The sequence below is a fragment of the Physeter macrocephalus genome, chromosome 6, assembly GCF_002837175.3.
Source record: "Physeter macrocephalus isolate SW-GA chromosome 6, ASM283717v5, whole genome shotgun sequence".
In the NCBI taxonomy this organism is placed as follows: domain Eukaryota; kingdom Metazoa; phylum Chordata; class Mammalia; order Artiodactyla; family Physeteridae; genus Physeter; species Physeter macrocephalus.
The window spans coordinates 82,226,479-82,241,877 of NC_041219.1; positions in this window are offsets into that span (position 1 = coordinate 82,226,479).

Genomic DNA, 15,399 nt, shown 5'->3' on the forward strand with positions numbered 1-15,399 from the left:
ACACATACAGACTGAAAGTGAGGGGATGGAAAAAGATATTCCATGCCAATGAAAATCAGAAGAAAGCTGGAGTAGCAATACTCATATCAGACAAAATAGACTTTAAAATAAAAACTGTTAAAAGAGACAAGGAAGGACACTACATAATGATCAAGGGATCAATCCAAGAAGAACATATAACAGTAGTAAGTATATATGTACCCAACACAGGAGCACCTCAATATATAAGGCAAATGTTAACAGACATAAAAGGAGAAATCAACAGTACGCAATTGTAGTGGGGGACTTTAACACCCCACTTAAATCAATGGGCAGATCATCCCGACAGAAAATCAAGAAGGAAACACAGTCATTAAATGACATATAAGATCAGATGGACTTACTTAATTGATATTTATAGAGCATTCCATCTAATAACAGCAGAATACACATTCTTTTCAAGTGCACATGAACACTCTACAGGATAGATCACATGCTGGGCCAGAAAGCAAGCCTCAGTGAATTTAAGGAAATTTAAATCATATCAAGTGTCTTTTCCGACCACAATGCTATGAGATTAGAAATCAACTACAAGAGAAAAACTTCAAAAACCAAAAACATGTGGAGGCTAAACAGTATGCTACTAAACAACCAATGGATCACTGATGAAATCAAAGGGAAATCAAAAAATATCTAGAGACAAATGAAAACAAAAATGCAACAATCTAGACTATATTGGATGCAGCACAAGCAGTTCTAAGAGGGAAGTTTACAGCGATACAAGCTTACCTCATGAAACAAGAAAAATGTCAAATAAACTAACTTTATACCTTAAGCAACTAGAGAAAGAACAAACAAAACCCAAAGTTAGTAGTAAGAAAGAAATAAAAAATATCAGAGCAGAAATAAAATAGAGACTAAGAAAACAGTAGAAAAGATCAATGAAACTAAAAGCTGGTTCTCTGAAATGATCAACAAAATTCATAAACCTTTATCCAGACTCATCAAGAAAAAAAGGGAGAGGACCCAAATGAATAAGATTAGAAATGAAAAAGGAGAAGTTACAATGGACACCACAAAAATATAAATGATCATGAGAGACTACTGCAAGCAACTATATGCCAACAAAATGGAAAACCTAGAAGAAACGGACAAATTCTTAGAAAGGTACACTCACCCAAGACTGAACCAGGAAGAGATAGAAAACATGACCAGACCAATTACAAATGCTTAAATTGAATCTGTGATTTAAAAACTCCCAACAAACAAAAGTCCAGGACCAGATGGCTTCACAGGCCAATTCTACCAAACATTTAGAGAAGAGTTAACACCTATCCTTCTGAAACTCTTCTAAAAAAGTGCAGAGGAAGGAACACTTGTGAACTCATTCTGTCTCACCATTACCCTGATACCATACCCAGACAAAGATACCACAAAAAAAGAAAATTACAGGCCAATATCACTGATGAACATAGAGGCAAAAACCCTCAACAAAACCAAATCCAAAAATACATTAAAAGGATCATACACCATGAACAAGTGGGATTTATCCAAGGCATGCAAGTATTTTTCAATATACACAAATCAATCGATGTGATACACTATATTAACAAACTGAAGAAGGAAAACCCCATGATCATCTTAACAGATTCAGAAAAAGATTTCAACAAAATTCAACATCTATTTATGATTTTTAAAAAAACACTCTAGAAAGTGAACTTAGAGGGAATATACCTCAACATAATAAAGGCTATATATGACAAACCCACAGCTAGCATCATACTCAATGGTGAAAAGCTGTAAGCATTTCCTCTAAGATCAGGAACAAGACAAGAATGCCCACTCTCACCACTTTTATTCAACATAGTTTTGGAAGTCCTAGCCACAGCAATCAAAGAAAAATAAACAAAAGGAATCCCAATTGGAAAACAAGAAGTAAAACTGTCACTGTTTGCAGATGACATGATACTATACATAGAAATCCTAAAGATGCTACCAGAAAACTACTAGAGCTCATCAATGAATTCAGTAAAGTCAGGATACAAAATTAATACACAGAAATCTCTTCTATTCCTATACACTAACAATGAAAGATCAGAAAGAGAGAAATTAAGGAAACAATCCCATTTACCATCACATCAAACAGAATAAAATACCTAGGTATAAACCTACCTAAGTAGGCAGAAGACCTGTACTCTGAAAACTATAAGATGCTGATGAAAGAAACTGAAGATGACGCAAACAGATGGAAAGATATACCATGTTCTTGAAATGGAAGAATCCATCTTGTCAAAATGACTATACTACCCAAAGCAATCTACAGATTCAATGCAATCCCTATCAAATTACCAATGGTATTTTTACAGAACTAGGAAAAAAAAGTTTAAATCTGTATAGAAACACAAAAGACTCTGAATAGCCAAAGAGCAATCTTGAGAAATAAAAACAGAGCTGTAGAAATTGACTGACTTTAGACTATGCTACAGAGCTACAGTAATCAAAACTGTGTGGTACTGGCACAAAAACAGAAATACAGATCAATGGAACAGGATAGTAAGCCCAGAAATAAACCCACACACCTATGGTCAATTAATCTATGACAAAGGAGGCAATATACAATGGAGAAAAGACAGTCTCTTCAATAAATGGTGCTGGGAAAATTGGACAGGTACATGTAAAATAATGAAATTAGAACATTCTTTAACACTATACACAAAAATAAACTCAAAATGGATTAATGACCTAAACGTAAGACTGGATATCAAAAAACTCCTAGATGAAAACATAGACAGTACCCTTTGACATAAATCACAGCAGTACTTTTTAGGATCTCTCTCCTAGAGTAATGGAAATAAAAACAAAAATAAACAAATGGGACCTAATTAAACTTCAAAGCTTTTGCACAGCAAAGGAAACCAAAAACAAAATGAAAAGACAACCTACAGAATGGGAAAAATATTTTCAAATGTTGCAACTGACAAGCGATTAATCTCTAAAATATACAAGGAGCTCATATAACTCAATATCAAAAAAATTTTTTTTAATGGACAGAATATCAAAATAGACAGTTTTCCAAAGAAGACATACAGATGGATGAAAGGCACATGAAAAGGTGTTCAGCATTGCTAATTATAAGATAAATGCAAATCAAAACTACAATGTGTTATCACCCCACACCAGTCAGAATGGCCATCATCAAAAAGTCTACAAATAATAAATGTTGGATACAAATGTTCACAGCAGCTTTATTTGTAATAACCAAAATCTGGAAACAACTAAAATGTTCTGTAATATGTTAATGGTTAAATAAACTGCTGTACATCCATACCATGGAATATTATGCAATAAAAGGAACTAACTATTGATATACGCAGTGATCTCAAAAGTCATATACTAAATGATTCCATTTATAGAAACATTCTCAAAACGACAAAATTAGAAAGACGGAGAACAAATTGTTTGTTGTTTGTTTGTTACCAGGGGTCAGGGATGCTAAGGAAGTAGGGGGTTGAGTGTTACTATAAAGGGCAGCACAAGGAATATCTTTGTGGTGACTGAATAGTTTTGTATATTGATTGCTTACACTAATCAACACCTGTGATAAAATGACATTGAAATATTCATTTATATTGTACCAATGTCAGTTTTCTTGTTTTGATACTGTACACTACAGTTATTCAAAATGTAACATTGGGGGAAACTGTGTAAAGTGTACACAGAATTTCTTTACTATTTTTGCAACTTCCTGTTAATCTATAATTCCAAAATGAAAAGTTAGTAAAATTTTTTAAATGTTGGAGAGGGTGTGGAGAAGAAGGAAACTTCCTCCACTGTTGGTGAGAATATAAATTGGTACAGCCACTATGGAGAACAGTATGGAGGTTCCTTAAATAAGTAAAAATAGCACTACCATATGATCCTGCAATCCCACTCTTGGGCATATATCCAGAGAAAACATAGAAAGAAAAAATATCAAAGGTCCATGATTTTAAAAAAAGCACTCCTGGGCATATATCTGGAGAAAACTATAATTTGGAAAGGCAGACGCACCCCAGTGTTTGTAGCATCACTACTGACAATAGCCAAGACATTGTACCTAATGTACATTGACAGATGAATGGATAAAGATGTGGTATATATATACAATGGAATATTACTCAGCCATATGAAAGAATGAAATAATGCCATTTGCAGCAATATGGATAGAAACTAGAGGTAATCATACTAAGTAAAGTAAGCCAGACAGAGAAAGACAAATCATATGATATCACTTATATATGGAATCTAAAAAAAAAATGATACAAATGAACTTATATACAAATCAGAAATAGACTGACATAGGAAACAAACGTACGGTTACCAAAGGAAAAAGGGGGCAGAGAGGGATAAATCAGGATTTGGGGATTGACATACACACATTACTACATACACAAAAGATAACCAACAAGGACCTACTGTATAGCCCAGGGAACTACACTCAGTATTTTGTAATAACCTATAATGGAAAAGAATCTGAAAAAATAAATATATATGTATGTATGACTGAATCACTTTGCTGTACACCTGAAACTAACACAACATTATAAATCAACTACACTTCAATAAAATAAATTAAAAATCAAAAACACGAAAAAACTTCATACCATCTCCTTAATTCTTGATAAGCCACATATAGTTGAAGACTTCAGAAAAAATTCTTCAACTAATCAAAGATATTCACTAAACTCAGTTGAAACTGAGATGCTCCAAAAGGGCTGTGGAAATCAAGTAAAGAATTCATGCACCTATAGAAATGACTTTCATGAAGATTATCTGGCACAATTAAATAACTAGTTGGGCTGTTTTAGTCTCGAAAACTGACTTTAAATCTACATTCAAGACTCATTTCTAACTCCTGGTTATTCCTTGAGAAATGAAGCATATTGCTTGCCATATGTTTAAATATTCTGAGGAGAAAATAGAAATATTTTTTATGAGTTACTTGACTTACTCTAGTGAACTTCTAAGCAAGTATGCATCAAAAAGAGCAAGTAGTTCTCACCTTTCACTTGAATATCCCCTACTCTCATTTTTACTTCTCCAGTCTGGTTCATGAGGGAATGAATTTTCCACTTTACTAACCTAACTGCAAGCTTTTGCTTTCCTTCATTTTTAAATATAAAAATAAAATAAAAATAAATCATAATCTTTGTCTATATATACCCTACAATGAAATTTGATTTCCTCAAACATTTCCTACAGTTTCAGGTCTCTGCATTACAGATTTTGATATTTTTCCACATTGAGTGGGATATTTCTCTCTGTTTCTCCAACTGGCATAAAAGTATGAATCTTTTAGATATCAGCCCAAGATATTTCTTTCTACAAAGTCCTTACCCCTAGTAATGCTACCCCTGCTAATGCTAGCATAAGTACAGCACTATTGAAAAGTCTTTGGTACTTAGAACATTATACAAGGAGTCACCCATGACTCTGCTGTTTCATATCTATCATATTCAGGCAATAGGAAAATCTTTGTGGCTCCATCTCTGAAATACGTATAGAACGTGACAACTCATGACTATTTCCAACCTCGCCACTCTAATGCAAGCAACAATAATTTCACATGAACATTGCAGTAGTTTGCTTTCACCTGTGTTCTTCAACCCACACCTATCAATTTTGAAACCAGTAGCCAAGGTGACCTTTTAAAAACATAAATTGGATTATATCACTCCTCTGCTCAAAATACTCCAATAATTCCCACCTCCATATGAAACTACAGTTTGGTGCTCGTTGTATTTCTGAACTTGGCTATTCGTTCTCATTCCATTCCAGTCACACTGGATCCCTTGCTGTTTTTCAAATATGTCAAGGTAAATATATATATATATATGTTTATAAGTATATAAGTTTATATATATAAACATATATATAAGTATATATACAAGTTTATATATATATATATATATATATAAGTTTGTATCTGTTAATCCCAAACTCCTAATTTATCCCTCCCCCACCCCCTTTTCCCTTTGGTAACCATAAGTTTGTTTTCTATGTCCGTGAATCTGTTTCTGTTTCATAAATAAGTTCATTTGTGTCATATTTTGGATTTCACATATAAGTGATATCATATGGTTAAAAAAAAAAAAGAATGCTACCTTTTCAAGATCCTTGCAGTTGCTGGTTCCTTTTACTGGAACATTCCTTAATTAAATCAGGTGTCAGCAAATAATAGACCACAGGCCAAAGTCAGCCCACTGCCTGATTTTGTGAATAAGGTTTGGGGAACACAGCTACACTCATTTCCTTATGTATTATCTATGGCTAGTTTTGCACTACAGTGGCAGAGTTGAGTGGCTGTGGCAGAATATATGGCCCACTAAGCCTAAAATATTTACTATCTGGCTTAGTACTGAAAAATTTACCAAACCCTGCTGTAGATAAAGGCATAGTTCGTGACCAGTTGCCACCCTGTAAACCATACCCCCAGTACAAACACATACACACTCTTTCATGACGTTGCTTAATGTTATTTATCCAAGAAGCTTTTCCTGACCACTCTCAATCAAATACTAGTTACCTTCACCCCTGTCGTCATTTACTGTCTCCTTACCAAGTCCAACTTTTAAAAACAGATTATATTTATCATCAGCCTAAATATCAAATATTTGTTAGTTTAGAGTTTATTTCTTTCCACTAAGTAGTAAAATGAAGAAAGCAGGAACATGTCCTATTTTGTTCAGTGCTGTATCTGTAGGGTCTAGAACAGAGTAAATGACTATATGTTACATCACATTCAAAATCACGATTGAACACAACACTTCAAGTCAGGCATATTCACAGAGACTGTGAAGATGGATAAACTATAGCCCATATAATTCAATTACACACTACTGGGAACTATGAAAAATAATCCCATACAGGAATAATTACACCATGACTTAACTAGGACTCATAATTATCAATGTATGTAAGAAATATTAAATAGCATTGTTTCTGTACCCTGTGATAAGTTCTGAACAATACAGACATGACTCCTTCTTACATGCTTATAGATTATAAATGGAGGTAGGCAAAAATCTAAATCGATCAATGCAGTCAGGGAAACAGATACTGAAAATAGAGAATAAAGGGGTGGTGTATACTATAGCAATAGTAGTTGCAGTTGGCTCTTTTTTTAAAGGAGATTGTTAATAACTAGAATAGTTTAAAGGGGAAAATATTAGTAACTAGATATCAAAATTATGTGAAGAACCCAGCCATGTTGGGGAAAGAGCATTGTAAGCATATAAAATAGCACATAAGAAGGTCCTAATGTGGCAGAAAACTTGGAATATTCAAAAGTCTTTATAAAGGCATTGCAACTGGAAAGTAAGAAGCAAGAAAGAAAGAGGGAAAGTAGATTTGGGAAGTGTATAGTGTCAGCTCATATAGGGGCCTTCTATGATAGAGTAGGGTGATTGATTTTATTTTATATACAGTTGAAGCCCACCGAAAGTTTATAAAAAAATATATGAAGCCATGTTTTAAAAAGGTGATGGTAGTTTCCATATATAAAAAGGACTGAATGGGAAAGATGGATGTAGAGATAATTTATGATGCTGTTAGGAAAGTCCAAGAGAAAAATAATGGTGGCCTGGCCCAGGATGGTGACCAGATAGTAAAAAGTGGATAGATTTTTTGGGATACAGTTCTCCATGGATCTCCCACATTTCTATACATTTTGAATTGTTTTTTGTTCTGCATTTTCTTTTCAAATATGTTGCAGGATAGACTTACAGAGAAGAAGTGTGCAAAGAGAAAAATCCAGAGATCTTCAAAGAGTCCATTTCAAGTATTCAGTTGACTACTGTTCAGTGCATGGATTTGAAGAAAATATTAGAGGTCAGAGAAAAGAACTTCATGAAAAAATTGGAGAAAACAGTATTTGGAGCTCACAGTATCTGGAACATTACCAATTTCCATCAGTCAGACTGGAAAACTTCATAATTCCATAATGAGGAGAAACCAATCAATTGAAACTAACCACAAAATGAAACAGATGATAGAATTTGTGGACAGAGACACTATACAACAGTTTGATAACTATTCTACGTTTTTAAGAAGTTAGAGTACATTTTGAACATGTAAAGACACAGAAGATAGCTTAAAAAATCCAAATCTAATTTCTATAATTTAAAACTACAATGTGTAATGAAAATATACTGTATAAAGTTGAGAGATTAGACATCACAGAATAAAAGGTTAGTAGCGATTCTGAATACATAGTGTTAATCACTACCCAAAATGATACAGAGAGAAAGAGAACTTTTTAGAAAAAAATGCAAAGAGCTTCAGTGGTGTGTGGGATAACAGTAAGTGGCCAATTCCCAAAATGAGGAGACAGTGAAAAAAATTAAAGAAATGATGACCATTTTTTTCCAGAATTGATCGAAACCTACAGATGCAAGAAGCTCATCAAACCAAAGAAAGGAAATCATGAAGAAAACTATAGGCACTGAATAGCAACTCCCCATTTCCTCCTCTCCCCAGCACCTGGAAACCACCATTCTATTCTCTGCTTCTATGAGTTTGACTATTGTAAATACCTCATGTAAGGGGAATCACACAGTATTTGTCCTTCTGTGCCTGGCTTATTTTGCTTAGCATAATGTCCTCCAGGTTCATCCATGTTGTTGCAAATGACAGAATTCTCTTCTTTTTTAAAGCTGAGTAATATTCCATTGTATGTATATACCACATTCTCTTTATCCATTCATCTATCAATAGACATTTAGATTATTTTCATATCCTGGCTGCTGTGAACACTGCTGCAATGCACACCGAAATGCAAACATCTCTTCAAGATCCTGATTTCTCTTATTTTGGATATACCCAGAAGTGGTATTTCTGGGTCATATGGTAGTTCTATTTTTAATTTTTTGAGGAACCTCTATGCTGTTTTCCATTTTATATTCCCACAAATTGTGTATATGTGTTCCAATTTCTCCATGTCTTCACCAACACTTGTTATCTGTTTTTTTTTAATAGCCATTCTAACAGAGGTGAGGTAATATATTATTGTGGTTTTGATTTGCATTTCCCTGATGAATAGCGAGGTTGAGCATCTTTTCATATACCTTTTGACTATTTGTATATTTTCTTTGGAGAAATGTCTATTCAAGTTTATTTAGTCTATTTCTTTTCTCAAATACCATAAGACTCTGACTCCAGCACTTTTAGAGCATGTATCATATTAAGTCACAGGGATGTGATGATGTGCATCTCTTTCCTTCCATGAGTTCCTCAAGATTAGATGCCATATCATAGGAAACTTTGTATTTCTGGTCCCTCACTCATTGCCTGACACAAAGCAATTGGTTAATAAAAACTTACTAAATGAATAAAACTGCTTATGGGTGTGATTGATATTTACCTAAGAGTAACTTGATATTATGTATTAGCTTAACAATATCATTCCCTGAATACTCAGTAACACCTTATTACCAGAAAAACTTTATTTCCTCTCGTGCTGCACAAAATAACACACACTATGTGACATTTTTTGTTATTGTGCTTAAAAATATTTTTTTATTTGACAGTATTATTTTAAATATTCATATAAGTTGCCTTCAGGGTTAGTTTTATTTAACCAGTGGCATTAAATTTGCTGCCAGGTATCCTAAATTATGTGATAAGTTAATTTTAAACACAGGACTGCCAATCTTTCTAAATTAAGTTTGGGATCAAGGAGTGTGGTAAGGGTCAATCCAGTGGATTTACCTTGAGGTAGAGGAACTCCCTGTGGGGAACTAATTAAACAAGAGATTTCCAATCTATTCCCCCCATTCTCTGCCCCACCCTATGTTAGGCCTAGGACATCCTCATGTCTTTTATGGATAGTGTAATGAGCAGGGCTTTCAGATATATGCCCTGTTCCAGCATTTACTTATGTGTATGTGTGACCTTAAATAAAGTACTGAGCCCTTCCAAACTGCAGTTATCCACTTTTAAAATTAAATAACTTTCTCATATTATTTTTGAGATAAATCAGATAGTGTATATAACATATATAGCATAAAGTGGCATTTAAAAAACAGAAATGTAGTTTCTTAATTTTGTTTGACTTCATTTTAAAATAAAGTTAAATATTCCTGAAGTGGATAAATCATTGATAAAAGATCAAAGCTATAAAAATCTATAACTAAAATATTGATATAAAAGGCAACTGATTCAAATCTACCATAGAGAGCTAGAGAAAGTCTGGTTTATATATATTAAAAGTAACTCAAAATGATTTTTTCAAAAAACATAATAATATTATTATATAACACATAATAATTATTAATAATTTTTAAAAAGAACTTACTCTGAGGATAATTCAGATACTGTATTAAAAATCTTAAAGTCAGAAAACTCAAGTTCTCACCTTTAGTTCTCACTGCAATCTATGTGTTTGAATGAGGCAGTTTCCTACGTTTACCATCTTTGTGCAGGTTAGAACTAGAAAATCAAAAGGAAAATAACTGCTTGTCTTTTCCTCAGAGAAAGCTTTAACAATCTACCCTAGAGCCTTCAAATAGCTGCCTGGAAGATGTCCCAGATGATATGCATATATGTGTATCTATCTGTATGTATATATGTACACATGAATACATGTGTGCATGCATATATTTATGTAAATATTATATATACACTATTTCATATACAATATTTTAATCGTTTACTTATGTTTACTTTAGAACACTAATAGAATGAGCTGGGCATAAAAAATCATATCATATGTTTAAAATGTCTTTCATGGTAGGTACAGAAATAGTTGATGAAATATCATTTTTGACTTAGCTGGGGAATTCTGGCTCTAAAAACTTCCAGGCAAAATTAAAAGCCTAGGTTTTCTTTAATGCACACAACCCGGCTAATTGTTTAAGAATGAGTTTTCTTAGTCAATGCTAACTGACTTCCTATCAAGTAATCATATTTGAAAAGCTTGCAAATGATTACTAGAGCTCAATGTTCCCAGTGATTTTAATGTGTGGAAAATTGGTTGGTAATCAGTCTGATAGAGCTTTCAACTTAAGGTTGGTGGTATAGGCTGCCCTGATTAGTATTCTGCTATTCTTGTTGTTTAAAAATAGCTTATGCTCAAACATTCATTTTTGAATGAGGACTATGACAATTTAATTAAAGTTTAAACTCTAGTAGCTGTTGAAGATCATACATAATCCAATTACTTTTTATTCAATTAATTTAATAGCAAACCACTTTGCCATAATCCCGATTTTTTTCTTCTCAGCTGTTTATCAATGGCCTGTGAGATATCTTAGAGGAAATCATATTGCGGCATAATTATCAGCAGTCCCAGCTGGCATTAATGACTAAATAATATTTAATTACCATAAATTCTCTAGCTCTACAATAGTTTGAAAAAGAGATAGTAGTGATATAGTTAAGAGACTTGCATTTTAGTCTAAAGATTTGGAATTCTTTGATTTAACACCACTAGCTTGACTTCAAAATCAGTGAAAATGGAATTAAAATCGCATGTCAAGGTGTTGATTCATTTCTTTCCAGTTTCTGTGTACATGTTTATTATCATTTAAAATAACTGAGGTCATGCATTATTTAGTTTTGTTTTGCTTTTGCTCTTTATCAAAAACATTTATGTCATTAAATATTCCTCCATAATATTATTTTAACGGCTGCATAATATTTCAGTTTACAGATGATGATTTTACCAATCTTCTACTTTTGAATATTAGATTGTTTCAAAATGTTTCTTATTAAAAATGACTATTCCTCTGCTTATATTTTGCATATTTTTTTTCTGAAGTAGGATTACTGTATCAGATTGTATTTTAATATTTTTTAACATATATTGAAAATTACCCTTTAGAAATATTGTACCAATTTATACTCCCATAGCACCGTATGAAAGGGCCAAATCTCTAAATACTAGTCATTAATTTTATGTGTAACAGTTAAGTTCTGGTACTATACTACATGACATTAGAAGTAACACAAGATTTTTGTATTTGCTGTATCCATCACACCTTTGTGCTTGTGTAACAGAAACAACTGAATTACATCTTTGTATTATATTATTTTGAGAAACATTTCTCTATAAATCTTAGGCTAAGTTATGCTATGGTGGAAAAAGCATTAAGCCCCGAATCTTCATGGCTTATACAATAATAGATGTTTACCTCTGCTAAGTTTCTGTTAAATATCCACTTTACTCCAGAACTAAGCTGATAGAGCAGCCCTTATCTGGAATATTGCCAGGCCCATAACTGAGGGAAAAGGGAGATGGTGGTATCATGCAATGACTCCTAAGATTTCTGCCTTGAATTTCTACATGACACTTGTCCACACATTCATGCCCAAAGCTAATAAGGTGTCTATGCCTGATATCCATGAGATAATAAATATAATTCTCCCATAGGGAGGGCCAAGAAAGAAGAAACAGTAAATATTTTGACAGTACTATAATCTAGCACATATAGTTCATGAAAGCTAATAAAAAATTAATTTAACATTATTTACTTCAATGCCTAGACCATTTAAATAGATGGAGTTTTGATCCAGAGGTTGACAGCTTATCATACAGGTCAACTGAATAGAACTGATAATTAAGAGAATCCAGCTACAGTTTCTTCTCTGATTTGCAGATCTAAATTAGGAATTTTCACAATATACTGTAATTATATTTCAATGGAAAAAGAAATGAGAATCAAATTAACTATGTTATTATATGGAATGCCTGCTTCGATTAAATAAATTATTTTTTTAAGTAATTAACCAAACCTAGACCCACAAGTACATTCTCACTCACACACACACACACACACACACACACACACACCCATAGATGTATGTATATAATTATATATTATATACACTTAAATTTCCTAATACTAGTATATCTCGCTTCCAAAGTCAGTCATTTGAACCAATGACTCCTTTAATCTTCTTAAGTCTTAGTAGTAAGTGAATATTGAGGAATAAGTACCTCTCTCTTCTGATGGAAGAAACTTAGGAGAGGAAGAAAGTAAGAGATGCCCTACTTCCGATGCACAGAGGTAAGGCTGTTGAAAAAAGAATTACAAGAGGATTAAGCACCATAAACTGAGTCTAAGGTGTACTGAGTCTCAGTACATTCCACTTATTTAGAGGATGTTCTGATGCTGAATACAACTTCCCCAGTTCTCCCTAAACAGAAGCCTTGACGGAACTTCTTCCCAGCTAAATCAGAATCCATGACACTATTACCTGTTTTCAACTCTCACTACCCTAAACAAATCTAATAAGGTTAGTATTCAGCACCCTGGTGTAGCAGTGATTTTTCCCCACTGGGAGTTCTGAGCCACACATTTTCACATGACAATCATGTTCCTGACAAGAAAAGTCTATGTCTGATTGAGCTGACAAATTCTAATGCATGATAAACCACCTAAGAGAAAGAAGCTGACAACTGGAAGATTCAGAGGCTGTATCATATAGAATAAAGAAATGTATAATCTGGACATTATAGCAGACTAGTCAGTGTATCTCTTATTCCACTGTTAAAATAATTTGACTGATCTGCTTAGGTAGTGTGCCATGGTTACCTTTCCTAAGCTTTCCAGGAAGATAAATACCATATTTAGGCACGGATATGTGAATTTCTTTTATGTACGACCCAAGACTTGGACTAGCTGGTCAGTACCAGGTTTGGGCTAACTGGTTGATCAATGATCTAATTTAGATTCTATTTTGCTAGTCAGTGTTCTCTTATGTCATTCAATCCTAATATCTATATATTTTTTCCTAGACTACCAAATTTCTATCTTCAGAATTCTCTATGTCCACCACTTGATAACCTTAGAAACTTCATAGGGGGAGAAGAATACACCACACCAGAATGTACCACTTTGGCATATGGATTATTTCAAGATTGAAGACAACTGGGGCCCAGCAAAACCAAGAAGACCTTTTTACCTCCCACTTAACTGCTTAAAAGGATTTAGATAGGGAGTCTGTACCAGGAAGCCCTACTTTGATGGACAGAGGTAAGGCTGTTACAAAAAAGGAATTACGAGAGGATTAAGCACCAAGTATTGGGTCTAAGGAGTTGTCTCACTGCTTTCTGCTAAATCAGAGGATATTTACTTATTCAGAGTTCACTACATTCTACTTATACAAAGGGTATCTATTTATTCAGAGCTATTACCAGAGATAATTTTTATATCAGAAAGACTTATCTGCATGGCATGGCAAACATCTGTCTACCAAACATTTGCTTTTCTCACCTTCCTGTGAATTGTCTTTTGTCCTATTTGAAGCCCCATACTCCTACCCCCTTCTTAGCTCAGAATGGTATATAAGCCTCAGTATCCTGACTGCCAGGGAGTCTCATATACAATTTGTTTTTCTCCTGTTAACCTGTCTTCTGTCAATTTAACTATTAGACCAGCCAAAGAACCTAGAAGGAAAGAAGGGAAGTTTTCTGACCCTACACCTTGGAAACTTTGGAAACTTTGGGGGAAATTTCCTGAACTTACTATTGTTCTTTGAAGGATTATTTCAATCCATATTAATGTCACCACTGTAGATGAATGAATTCATGGCCCTTCATCTATGTCATTATTTATGAAACCTACATCTTCAAATTTTATACTGAGTCTAACCAGAAACCTTTACCTGCGATATTATCATGTATCATTATTCTTAATTTTTAACGATAATGTTATTTGGGGAAATATGCATGCAACACTAACCTTAATCACCATATGACTTGATAGAATTAGCATCATCACCCTTCTTCCTAGGTGGCTTCTAATGTCCAATTGGTCAGGTAAAAATCAGTATAAAATAATAGTGCCTACAGGTCATTTTCTGTATTACTAAAGCTAAGGTTCTAGCAACGAAATACTATTGTTTACTTTTTATTATATCAGTTCCAAAGACTCAGATTTGGGAACGGTGGATGTCACAGTATGTTCAGGCTGCTATAACAATATACCACAGAATAGGTGGCTTATAAACAACCAAAATTTTTCACAGTTCTTGAGGCTGGAAATCCAAGATTAGGGTGCAAGCATGATCTGATGAGGACCCTCTTCTGGTTTTGCAGACTTCTAGCTGTAGCCTCACATGGTGGAAGGGGCAAGGGATCTCTCTACAGCATGTTTTATTAAGTGCACGGATCCATTCATGAGAGCTTGCCCTCTTGACCTAATCACTTACGTCCCACCTCCTAACACCATCACACTGGGCATTAGAATTTCAACACATGAATTTGGGGGGAAAACAGACAATAGCAGTGGGTGTAAGATATATATTATATATATATTATATATAAGTATATATTATATAAATACTTTTATATATTTATATATATATATATATATATATATAAATCATATTATATGGTCAGTTGAGATTTCAGAATTATCTTAGAAAGAGGGGTGATGG